Here is a 9,962-nt window from a genome sequence, read left to right as displayed (position 1 = left end):
AAACTACCATCTGATTATGGGACATGCCGAAGTATGGGACTCCGGAATAATTTTGACCACTTCGTTTTATATTATATAAGTGGCCCCGCCCCAGTGGTCTAGTGGTTATGGCGCTCGACTGCTGACCCTGCGGTCGCGGGATCGAACCCCGGCCGCGGCGGCTGCATTTTCGATGGAGGCGAAAATGTGTGAGGCCCGTGTACCTAGATTTAGGTGCACGTTAAAGAACCCCAGGTGGTTGAAATTTCCGGAGCCCTCCACTACGCGGTTCGCTAGCTTGATATACACCAAAATTGGTATTGCGTGAGGTGCCTGCCTGACGAACATAAGTGACAGGTGGTAATATGCCGTACCAGTCATGCCGTACATGATATGCAAGTCATGATTTTCATGTTAACACCTGTTATTTACGCTCGTCATACACTCTTGTCACGCCATACTAATTGTGATATATATAAAGTTAACAAGGCGGCCGCTAAAGCACCAAGACAGTGGCGTGTAAACCATGTTGTTCATGACATGCATTTTAAGATATTCAAGTTGTGACCTGTCATTTACATTCGGCATACAGTCATGCTATGCCATGTCAGTTTTTGTAAACATCCATTAACGAAACGGGCAGGAGAGCACAATTTCCTAGGCGGCTAGAGATTACATAGATAGATAGATAGATAGATAGATAGATAGATAGATAGATAGATAGATAGATAGATAGATAGATAGATAGATAGATAGATAGATAGATAGATAGATAGATATGTTTAACGTAGCAGAACAGGGTTGCCAATGGTGGCTACTTTTCGCCAAATTGGCGAATTTGAGAGGCCCGTGGCGACCTAAAATTATGAATGGCGACATGGCGAATTTTTGGCGATTTTCAGCTTAGGTCTCCACTGAGTTATGCATCCTAAGCTCAGTGCCTTGCCAACGAATGAGCGGCACTATTCTCTGTGTTTTTATGGGTTTTGAGGTGCACATTACGCGCCGTTCTGTATGTCCGTCCTGTAACTCGTCTGTATCTCCTCAATTCATCTATATGCTTCAGAGCTTCGCTAAAGTTTCGCTTCTGAAGGGGCTAGATGACGGGTTGTTCGTGTGTTCCGGCCATTCGTTCCGCCAAAGCTCCAACTATTCTGAATAGCTTGGCGACCTACTCACCGCTGCAGTATCCCCTAATCGAGCTCGTATAGCGAAGATGGGCGGATACGCGGGTGTTCGTGCAATAAAAAATTATTTATTCAGGCATTTTCTACTGTTCTTGGTGAGCGTGTGCAATGAAAACAATTGCTATATAACATTTTACAATGTCTACCTGTTCAATTATAACGCACTGGATTGACGCGGGTAGATATCAGTGATTATATATGAAAGGGACAGTGGCGTCCGGTATCATATTAGTTCACACTAAAAGGTATAAGACTCACTAATGAACGATACCTGTAAGAATTCTGTCTTACTACTTTCAATAAACCTGTTAATCCTTTTTTTTTTTCATATGAGGGGATGTAAAGCTGTCTATAAAAAACGCCTTCGCGGCTTTCGCCCAAGGTTTACCACACTTTTACCTTTGAAACGAGCGGACAGGGATGGAAGGATATCATGAGCGTTTTATCCTTTCATACTTGCGCCTCCGCGCACATCTTGCGGCTAGTCGGAGAACCAGGTGCACCAAGCACTCCCATGGTGAAGGGGCGATGCGCCTGGCATTGAGAAATGTCAATATACTTTAGGGGCTTTGAATGGCACTGTATTCTACGGGGCTATACATCAGTGAAAATTCCTATTACTATAGGATATGCCGCACACATCTAGAATGGCGACTTTTTTTGCGAAATTTCTAAAAAAATGGCGACTTTTGGCGACTTTCTGCTCGTTGTTTGGCGACATTTACTCGAAAGTCAGTGGCAACCCTGTAGCAGAAGCTTGCTGAAAAATGCTTCGCATTTATTCCCGCTGTGAATTAGCAAAGAGAGCTTTGCCCGATTCCCGCCGGTTTCTGCACCCGAAAGCGCAGCACCCAGACATTCTTCGATGCTTGGCAGGCTTGTGATGTAATTAAAAAAGTCACAGTTTCGCCGCAACGGCGAAGCAATGAATGCGATAGCAACAAATTGGATTGTAACGCGAAGAACTGAAAGCAGCTCGAAACTGCCAGCGCGTCGCTCGAGCCCAAAGGACACACGAAGAGAACGCGCACAGGACGAGCGCGAACGGTCACAGCTCGATACTTGGAGCGCACTGCTGAAACCTAAAGCAGGGCGCATGAAATGAACGAACAGGTATACACAGGACGAGCGCGAACTAAACGTCGCGGTTGTTACTTATTTCTGCTTGAACAGCGCGCTCCTTTCGCAAACGCGGCCGCTGCAGCGAGCGAAGTGACCTTCGTACGCTCTGTGACTTCAGCGCGGACATCGCGGGGAAAGCACAAGACATACAACCCCCCGCTCTAACCCGCGCCCGCCCCCCTTCTTTCCTTGAGATAAGCGCACGAAGGCGACCACGCCCTGTAAGGCAAAGAGCATCGGCGTTCGCAGGAGCGGGGCGGCGACCTTTAAAGCCCAGCGCGCTCCTCGCGCCATCTCGCTGGTAATGAAGAAACGCTTATAAGCGCCTGCCGTCTCTGAGTCCGGCCAGCGGTAAAGGGTGTGTGTATATAACGCTCGCCGTTAGCTGCGTCGACGATCTGCGTTTGGTGGCGTAGTGGCTAGCGCCACGCGCTGCCGAGCGAGAGGTCCCTGGTTCGATTCCGCACTTGGGAAGCATTTTTCTAAATTATTTTTCTTTGGGGCTTATATATATATATATATATATATATATATATATATATATATATATATATAGCTCAGTGGTAGAGCATCGGACGCGTTATTCGAAGGTCGCAGGTTCGGTCCCTGCCGGCGGCAAGTTATCTTTTCGACCACTTTACTTTCTTCACATTTATATTCTAAATACTACAAATAACACCCCCTATACTTTCCTTGGCGTTATTGTGTGTTAGTTCTCATTAATATTGTGTCTAACAAAGAAAACGAGCCCTTAAGAGTCATCTTCTTTCCTTCATTCATAGCAAGGGTCTCGGTCTGGCAGACTTGATGCCTTCAGGTAGTATGCGAGGGATTATTGGTCAGCTGCCAGCTCGTAAAACGATCACGTGCTACGTGACGCCAGAAAGGCAGAAAAAGAGTGTTCCACACTCGCCGCCATGGCTGCGAATGGCGCTGACTAACACTCCAAGGTTTAAATGCATGTATATACCCCATAAAGTGGACGGGAGGATGACCGCCGCCGTAGTTCAGTGGTAGAGCATCGGACGCGTTATTCGAAGGTCGCAGGTTCGGTCCCTGCCGGCGGTAAGTTATCTTTTCGTCCACTTTACTTTCTTCACATTTATATTCTAAATACTACAAATAACACCCCCTATACTTTCCTTGGCGTTATTGTGTGTTAGTTCTCATTAATATTGTGTCTAACAAAGAAAACGAGCCCTTAAGAGTTATCTTCTTTCCTTTATATATATATATATATATATATATATATATATATATATATATATATCTCGGCTGGTTTTTGTTCTTCCCCGTCGCCTTCATGCACCGTATATGTAAAAGTATATATATATATATATATATATATATATATACTTTACATATACGGTGCATGAAGGCGACGGGGAAGAACAAAAACCAGCCGAGACTCTCCATATAATTTCTATCGCAATAAAACGATATCCACTGTAGTAAAGTTCCTGCACGCTTTTCACGGTTATAAAAACAATCGCCCTCCAAAGCGCCGTGCGTCAGCCGGGATATACTAGCGAGGCGAGCGAGCGGGACTTTTATGTGGCGAAGCCGCCTAGAGCGAACAGCGGCGAAGAGAAAAGGAATGCGGTACTTTTCCTGTTCTAGTGCCTTTAGGTAAACAATGCGTCGAACGCCACCGCGCGGCAGGAGACGCCGAGGGGCCACTCCACGCGCTGCAGGTTTCAAGAAAACAAAAATATTTAAGAGCGTTGGCTTGTAGCGCACCGCAGAAACACGAATAAGTAACTGGGAAAGTTGTTAATTCGCGCTCGTCCTGTGTATACATATGCGTTCTTATCTAGCGTCCTTCGTTGTGTTGGAGAAGCGCAGCGCGCTGCAAGTGTCGAGCGGTCAGCGTTGTTAGTTCGTGGTCATCCTGTGCGTGTTATTTTCGTGAGTCATTTGCGTTTGATGGGCGAGCTGCAAGCATCCAGCTGCTTGGTGTTCTTTTTGTGACTTTGTAATTCGTTGCTATCGCATTCATTGCTTCGCCTTTGCGGCGAAACTGACTTTTTCATGTCATGACCAGTTAATCGTGCTCGTCATACCCTGATCTCCTGCTATGCCAATTTTGGTACATTACAAGTTATGGAGACGACCAGGATAGCGCCCAGACGTAGGCGGCTAGATAGCTAGATGGATAGATACGTAGATAGTACCGGCCAAAGTACCTGAGGTTCGCTAAGAAATGCTTCGCATTTAAAAAACATGGCTGACCCCTCCGTCATAGAAATCGGTACAACACAAAAGTGAAACGTGTCTTCGCAGAAGTAGCTGACGGTCTATTGTGAATGGATATACGAGAGCTTGTATAATGTCTATTGGTGCTTGGCAGCTATAGTAACGCTTGACGTGGACCACGCTGACGCCTAGGGGCACATCTGCATCCCGACGACTAACGCCCATGATCATTATTTAACCCTTGTGGTAGCTGAAGTTAAAGGTGCATTCAGACGATGGACCGAATCCGGATTTGGAGGGGCGGACGGCGCGTCACGTGACCTCATCAGCGATTCTCGACATCCGTGCCTCGTCCGGGCGGCTCGCGGACGGATAATCCTAACCTGATTTTCACATTGGGATTTTGGCGGCGGAGCACTGCAGCTTCAGCGCACAAACCAGCACTGTCTGGCAACCAGTACACTTTTCTTCTGCTCGAGCCGTGTGGCTGTCCTCGCAGCCGACATCAGTTACTCGATTGCTGATTCATGGTTCCGTTTATTTCTGGGGACGTACTTAAGACGATCGCTTGGAGACAGCTATCATTTTCAATGCGCGCTGATTGGTCGGTTGGGTAATAGCGAGTAAGTTGTCGCTTTAATCATCGCACACCTGGCATTCCACGGCAGCAAAAGTGGCGCTGTCTTCAAGAGCGGTTGTCTCACAATACGGCCCGTGTCTCACAATACGGCCCGTGGATGCGCCTGCAAGCGGATCATCCGCGAATATGTCGTCCGCGTCCACGACAAATCCAGATTCGGTCCGCCGTCTGAATGCACCATAACATACAACCGGACACTGTATAGGGTGAATCTCGCGCAAAGATGGCATAATAATAATAATAATAATAATAATAATAATAATAATAATAAATAATAATAATAATAATAATAATAATAACTGGGTTTTTACGTCCCAAAACAACGACACAATTTATATGGACGCCGTAGGGGAGGGCTCCGACAATTTTGATCATCTGGTGTGCGGCAAAGATGCGGCAAAGATGGTATCAACAAGCACGTAATGAACACTGGTACTCCATGTGCACTCATTCAAAGCGTCGTCATCGCACCATACAAACGCCGAGGTGCGCGCTCTCCATTAATAAGGTAACCTACGCCTGTGCTCATGCACATACTACCACACAGCGCTTCAGGAACGCAGGGGGCAGAGGACCGTAGCTTGAGCCGTGAACGCGCGGAGGCGTTCCGCTCACCACTGTTGCGTGTCGTTCCACCAAGTCGAGACGTTCACCGGTCGACATCGTTGCCTTTATGCGGCGCTCACTGCAGCAGTTTTATTAGTCGGTATCGCACTCGAAGCAGTAGGCGGCGGAGAAACACGGTTGGTGCATGTGGAAGTTGCCCATGACAACGAGCCGTCAAACTCTACCACGACGCGAAAGGTGAAGATCGTAACTGCATCTAGGGTGCGACGCAAGCGCGGCCAGCGTTTCTTCGCTGTCATCGAGGCACCCTAACTTCGTCATGTGCGCAGTCACCGTATCCCTCCCTATCGGCGCTCGCTATAGTGCCATGACGCACTATTTCTTTTCACCGCTCGCAGGCGGCGACACCGCCCCGCCAACGAAGAGCACCGTGCGAGAGAAAATGTGCGAGATATATAAGGCGCGTTCTTGAGACCTCGTACATGTGCGTCTGTAGCGCAGTAGTGCATGACGATGGGTGCCCGGCACTCTACCGAGGGGTCGTGGGTGTGATTGCCGTTAATGAAAAGTTTTCTTCTAGTTTTTGTTTGTAATGCGTTAATGTGCATTTTACCAAAGGTTTTTACCAATGCAATAAATCGGCACTATTTTTGTCGAATATATTTGTGATGGTCGCCAAAATGGCTGGGGCGTTTAGCGTGGAATGACCCTTTTGACAGTGGCCGCCGTCAGCCGCACACTAGCTAGCTAGCCAACAACTAAAGCAATATTTTCTTTCAATACAGCACTACTCGGCAGGCCATTAAACATCATCTTAGCGTTTTGCATAATTACCTTAAACCATACCATAACAATTTCTTGGTTGATGTATTCAAAGTTTTTTTTTGCAACTTGTTGTCATTATTACTAAAGAGCACAATATCATTTGCAAACAATAGGTTCCAGAGATGTTCTCCGGTAATCTTTATTCCTACTTATTCCCAATACAGAGGTTTGCATGCTAAGCATGCAGTGAACATCGCAGAGGTCGTATCTTCTTTTCTGACCTTATTTTTGACGCGACAGCGTTAATGAGCTTGTTTCGAAGAAATTACACTGTCCGCGTCGACGTTAGTAATGCCATAGTTAGGTGTGAGCGAAAAATCGGGGCTTGCCATAAGCGAAAATTCGCGATAGATGCTAAAAATGAATAATAAAAAGTCTCGGTTCGAGTGGGAATCAAACCCAGGCCTTCTATGTGGCAGACAGGTGTCCTACCACAGAGCCACGCCATTGCTTGGAACTGGTTGCGAAAAACTGTACGAATGTCAAGTAATGCGAGAGGTCTCCTTACCGCGTGTAATGTTGCGTGGCAGAAGCGTGGAATCGCGCCAAGCGTCAAGACTAGTGACTTGCACAATGAGTGAGGGGCTTAAAGCGCCCCATTCCCCTTATTACAAATCACTCAAACATACTTAATCATCATCAGTAAAAGCATCAACAAATTGATCAGCGGCGCCGGATCGCGTGCTGCCTTACGGACGCGTAGTGGGCCCTTCGCCGATTCGCCAAAGGAAGAATGATGGCATAGTGGGCACTTCGCAACTGTGCTTTCAGTAGGAATTCTAGGATAGTTTTAAACGGCCAATGTTACTCGAGGAGACACTCCTTTTCTGGCAGCATGGTTGAATAGTCCACCAAGAAGCGAAGCCTGGCTAGCAAATGATAAGGTGATGTGAACTGGGCCCGATTACGCTATTGCGGTCTACTTTTGCAGGTGACGACACTAACTATCGAGGACCGCAAAGAGGCATATACTCACTTTTGTAGACTGCGTAATTCGCAGTCGGTGAGAAGTCTTATGAAATACATTCGACTTTCTATGCCCACAGAATGTTATAAGCTAAAAAACACAAAGGACAACCAAAACAACGTTTTTATTATACATAGAGTCATACCACGCTGCAACGTTACTTCGTACTGCAGCTCCTGGTTATGGAATCGCCGTCATGGCTAAAAATTGCGAGAAATTCTATTGAGGCGCGCAAAATGTATATTATGTACAAGGGTTTCTACAAGGCAGGGTCTGTACCTGATGACGCACATACAGAAAGCTGGCGTATGTGCAAATCTGAAAGCAAATGCTTGGATGAAGTAATGTTTATACGCAGTGCCATAGGACAGTCCATTTGAAATTCATACACTGCTGTTTAAAAGTACCAGTACAGGTTTGATTTAAAAAGTTGCACTTAATGAACAAGAATGCCGATATTAAATGACAGATGGTGTGGCAAAGATGCGTAGACCCATAACTTCTGCTACCTCCCACACAGATATGCTATTAGATGCCGCAACGATTTTATAGTTACCATTCTCATTCATTAAATTTTATCAATGCAGTAACTCTGGTCACTGCTTTTTGTATTCTACAGTGCGCTTTTGCTATGGCATTCGGCCACCTTGCAAACAGCGGTATCAATTTTCTGGGAATGAGATTTGTTAACGTGCCTATTGCAACAGGCTGCTCAGAACAATCATGCCAGACCAGAAACTTGCTTCATGGTGAAGCTTCAGGACAAATTTAAGAGCCCCTGTACAGCTTAAAAATATTAGTTTCCTTAAGAATTATTCGACTTCCTTGCCACAGTCTTCTATGGTGATTTGAGGACTGAAATTAAAAAGTGCTAGCGCGTTTGCAGTCTTCAGGCAGATGCGATACACAAACACAATAGAAAAATTAAAAAATATACAACAGAACAGGCATGTCTTACATAAAACTGCTGTTGTGGAACGAGCGGAGAAAATGCTGCACGTGCAAAAGGCTCTACGGCTCACGAGCAATGCGCGTTGCTGTCGTCAGTGAAAGCGACATCCAGTTGGACGGCTGTTGCTGCGGCTTCTGGTCGCAGCAGCCGTGCCGCTTTGAAGAGGCTGCTGGTAAGCTGCTTCTTAATTTGCTGCTTCAGAAATTGCTGGGACAACACAACAGAGATTAGTTAATGGCCCATACTAACTGTACGACATTATGGCTATTCCAGGCTTTCCTTGACTACGTATATTTGTCCAAATCAAGCTGGTGGGTGTTCATTTTCGCAAAGCCCAGTTGCTGAACCACCGAGGGCAAACTGACTGTCCTGCTGTGCCACTTAGCCTCAATTTACCGCCCGTGTCGTCGTACCTCCCTCTGTCCTCGTTTTTTTGTTTTGTTTTTTTTTTGTGCGGTCAAAATTTCAAACGGCCATAGGATCGATGAAACTTAAGCAAGCGAAGTACAAGCCACCTTTCGCAAGATGCACGGCTTACGGCACACGGATGGAACGTTATAAATTGCAGAAAGAGCTTCCGCCCAGTACAACTGCGTAGCGAAAAGCTTTTTCAACCAGGGACATGGCATAAGTGGTGCGGTGTGGTAAGTGAAGAGCTGAGCGCCTGCCCTTCGTGGCTTTTGTAGATTTCGGCCTTTGTGCTGGCCAGACCGACATGCCCCACGACTTGTTTGTACCACCAAATAAGTCATGCGAGGAATGTTACTGTTGGGTTTGGCTGAGCAGCCTTTTTGCTGGTACATTTTAGAATTTACCTGGAATTTCTAATATCAGGCACGGGACAGGAACGCTTCGAGAACGTAGAATCGCCATTATCTACGCATGGTAAAAAATAAATTGCCGAAGTTGGCCGTCGAGGTCCCGAAACTGCACATTGGTCAAGAGAATATTGTAGTGCGGGTGGTGTTCAGATTAACTTTGACCACGTTGGGTACTTTATTACTGTCAACCTTCTGCAGGATGATATCTTGGGATGGTCTACAATATGCCAATGAATAGGAAGAGAGAAAAACAAAAACGCAAGCAATCAAAAACAGTCAATCTAAAAAATGCGCATCACGCTCGTGGCAATGCATGATACCTACACAGTGTTCAAATGCACCGACATCGTGAAAAGACATGAAGCTGTGCAAGTTCTATAATCCAATTACACGTAGGAAAAAAGAAAAAAATATCCAAATGCGCTGTCATGAATATTACACGGCTGGGAAACATGACTGCAATTGATTCGCGGTCTTCAACTTCCTGGGGAGTATACATATTTAAGTTTGCCAGTTTGAATTTGAATTTTGTTTAAAATCTTTACTGAATAATCCCACCCCGTGTGTCGGAACGGAATGAAAACCAAAAACGAAAAAAAAAAATTACATTTTTGACCGGAACGAAAACGTTACCGAAACTTTATTATTTTGCTACGGAGTGAAACCAAAATTTTTTAAATCGTTTTTTGGTTCGCGAGAAAACTTG

This window comes from Rhipicephalus sanguineus, chromosome 1, assembly GCF_013339695.2.
Source record: "Rhipicephalus sanguineus isolate Rsan-2018 chromosome 1, BIME_Rsan_1.4, whole genome shotgun sequence".
Classification (NCBI taxonomy): Eukaryota; Metazoa; Arthropoda; class Arachnida; order Ixodida; family Ixodidae; genus Rhipicephalus; species Rhipicephalus sanguineus.
This window is presented reverse-complemented; position numbering follows the sequence as displayed.